A 3,894-nucleotide genomic window follows, 5' to 3' on the forward strand; every position below is an offset into this window, starting at 1 on the left:
ATTCATGTATTTATGGGTGCATGTATTTATTCATGTATTTATGGGTGCATGTATTTATTCATGTATTTATGGGTGCATGTATTTATTCATGTATTTATGGGTGCATGTATTTATTCATGTATTTATGGGTGCATGTATTTATTCATGTATTTATGGGTGCATGTATTTATTCATGTATTTATGGGCGCATGTATTTATTCATGTATTTATGGGCGCATGTATTTATTCATGTATTTATGGGCGCATGTATTTATTCATGTATTTATGGGCGCATGTATTTATTCATGTATTTATGGGCGCATGTATTTATTCATGTATTTATGGGTGCATGTATTTATTCATGTATTTATGGGTGCATGTATTTATTCATGTATTTATGGGTGCATGTATTTATTCATGTATTCATGGGTGCATGTATTTATTCATGTATTTATGGGTGCATGTATTTATTCATGTATTTATGGGTGCATGTATTTATTCATGTATTTATGGGTGCATGTATTTATTCATGTATTTATGGGTGCATGTATTTATTCATGTATTCATGGGTGCATGTATTTATTCATGTATTTATGGGTGCATGTATTTATTCATGTATTTATGGGTGCATGTATTTATTCATGTATTTATGGGCGCATGTATTTATTCATGTATTTATGGGCGCATGTATTTATTCATGTATTTATGGGCGCATGTATTTATTCATGTATTTATGGGCGCATGTATTTATTCATGTATTTATGGGCGCATGTATTTATTCATGTATTTATGGGTGCATGTATTTATTCATGTATTTATGGGTGCATGTATTTATTCATGTATTTATGGGTGCATGTATTTATTCATGTATTTATGGGTGCATGTATTTATTCATGTATTTATGGGTGCATGTATTTATTCATGTATTTATGGGTGCATGTATTTATTCATGTATTTATGGGTGCATGTATTTATTCATGTATTTATGGGTGCATGTATTTATTCATGTATTTATGGGTGCATGTATTTATTCATGTATTTATGGGTGCATGTATTTATTCATGTATTCATGGGTGCATGTATTTATTCATGTATTTATGGGTGCATGTATTTATTCATGTATTTATGGGTGCATGTATTTATTCATGTATTTATGGGTGCATGTATTTATTCATGTATTTATGGGCGCATGTATTTATTCATGTATTTATGGGCGCATGTATTTATTCATGTATTTATGGGTGCATGTATTTATTCATGTATTTATGGGTGCATGTATTTATTCATGTATTTATGGGTGCATGTATTTATTCATGTATTTATGGGTGCATGTATTTATTCATGTATTTATGGGTGCATGTATTTATTCATGTATTTATGGGTGCATGTATTTATTCATGTATTCATGGGTGCATGTATTTATTCATGTATTTATGGGTGCATGTATTTATTCATGTATTTATGGGTGCATGTATTTATTTATAAATATGGCAGGTTTGATCCTCCATACATCAGGACCACAACCATGGATTCCATTCCGATGACCACACTGATTTAATCTGCAATAATAACTTTTAAAATGTAAGTATTCCTGTTGTGTTTGTCGAGGATTTGACGGCTTTTAGGACTAAGCAGTTTATTGAGAGTGCCCTCCTAACACATTTTCAACAACTTTTTTATTTTATTTTTTAAATCAGTCAGCGACTATAAGCTCTGTAGAAACACCGTAGCACTTTAGAAAGTGACAACTGAGATATTTGTGTACAACTTTAGTCAATATGTTTTACTGTAGGCCTAATCCTGTTTCAAACTAGTAAACCGGAATCATGTAATGAACTTTGGTCGGTTTTGATTATACTGTTTCTCTAAATAAACATGCAGTAATTGTGTTTTATTTAGATGATACACATCTTTATTTCACCTTGATTATCCAGCATTTTAGGAATTTTGTGAGAATTCACTTTTTTTAAAACTTTTCTAGCCATATCAATCAAATGTATTTTATAGAGCCTTTTTTATATCATCAGTTGTCACAAAGTGCTTTACAGATACCCAGCCTAAACCCCTAAATAACCTTACAGATACCTAGCCTAAACCACTAAATAACTTTACAGATACCCAGCCTAAACCCCTAAAGAACTTTACAGATACCCAGCCTAAACCCCTAAATAACTTTACAGATACCCAGCCTAAATCCCTAAAGAACTTTACAGATACCCAGCCTAAATCCCTAAAGAACTTTACAGATACCCAGCCTAAACCCCTAAATAACTTTACAGATACCCAGCCTAAACCCACAAAGAACTTTACAGATACCCAGCCTAAATCCCTAAAGAACTTTACAGATACCCAGCCTAAACCCCTAAATAACTTTACAGATACCCAGCCTAAACCCCTAAATAACTTTACAGATACCCAACCTAAACCCCTAAAGAGCTTTACAGATACCCAGCCTAAACCCCTAAAGAGCTTTACAGATACCTAACCTAAACCCCTAAAGAACTTTACAGATACCCAGCCTAAACCCTTAAAGAACTTTACAGATACCCAACCTAAACCCCTAAATAACTTTACAGATACCCAGCCTAAACCCCTAAATAACTTTACAGATACCCAACCTAAACCCCTAAAGAGCTTTACAGATACCCAACCTAAACCCCTAAAGAGCTTTACAGATACCCAACCTAAACCCCTAAAGAACAAACAATGCAGGAGCATTGGGAATAACTCCAGTGAAGGAATAAACCTAGAGAGGAACCATGCTCTGATGGCTGGCCAGTCCTCTTCATAAAGGTGCATTAATACAAGCATATTCTTATTCCTCTTGTATGTCTGTCCACAGAGCCCAGGATAGGAGTACCCAGAAATGTAGTGCATCTATTTTCACCAGTAGATGGGAGCAGAAGATACCGTGGTCAGTGGTCATATCTCCAAAACAAGCTGGAGTATGTTCATGATACATTGTCACACTTGACTGCACTGTAGGTATGACTTAGAAAAAGCCTCTTGAGGGGACATGATATACTGGAGTTAAACAGACGTTAAACAGACGTTAAACAGACGTTAAACAGACGTTAAACAGACGTTAAACAAGACGTTCTCCAGAACAGATCATGTTTCTACTTTTGTTTCTTTACTCCTCTACAGCCAAAAGTGTTAAGAAGACAGACAAATAACAAACAAGATTTTGCAGGTAGCAGAGACATGGGTGTTTCTAATAGTCTTTTTGGTAAGGTAATATTTTTTAAATTTTTTTTTATAGTTGAAGGCAATGAAGGATATTGTTTGAGTGCAAGACATTTAACTGACTGCCAAATGGAAATTTAGAGGAGCCATCACATATTATCCATGCTTATTGTTGTGAACCACATGCAATATAATTTAGACATCTTCACGGTTGTGTCCAAAGGCTACAGACAAACAGCAGCACTGTCTCTCTGTGTTATTTAATTTAAAAGTTGCATAATGGCCTGTTATGTTGTCCTGGTAACTGCTTTGCAGGATACATAAAGTTAAATCTGTTAGGATATCTGGGTTGTGAAGAGGTATCCCAAATTCTGTTGTGTCACTTAGTGTTTACTCCAAGTCCATTCTGTATTCTGAGAGCTTTGAAATCCTAACATTTTGAATGCACAAGTAGTCCACTTCGACTTATATGTTGAAGTAACCTAAAGCAGTTGAATGACGACAGGCTTTTTTTGTACTTCAAAGTTACCTTGTATTTGGCTCATTTATTGAGCTGTTGGATCCGAACATTTAGTATTGTATGTAGAGTGCAGTAAGAGATAGCAATGTGTCAGTTTACAATGTGGTCATTGGCTTGTTTTCAACATTGCATCACAGTGAAGAACTGTGTGATTGCATATGCCCAACGCAGAGGGGGCTGGCCCCTGTGCTAACTGTTAACTTAACATC

The 3,894-nt window shown here is 34.6% G+C and overlaps 1 protein-coding gene across 1 annotated transcript in view; it reads right to left on the reverse strand.

The window, feature by feature from the left end:
- Positions 1–3,894, reverse strand: part of LOC127933060 (uncharacterized) — a 324,880-nt gene that overhangs the window by 81,416 nt on the left and 239,570 nt on the right. The window lies entirely within an intron of this gene.

The sequence above is a fragment of the Oncorhynchus keta genome, chromosome 11 (genome assembly GCF_023373465.1).
Source record: "Oncorhynchus keta strain PuntledgeMale-10-30-2019 chromosome 11, Oket_V2, whole genome shotgun sequence".
Lineage (NCBI taxonomy): Eukaryota > Metazoa > Chordata > Actinopteri > Salmoniformes > Salmonidae > Oncorhynchus > Oncorhynchus keta.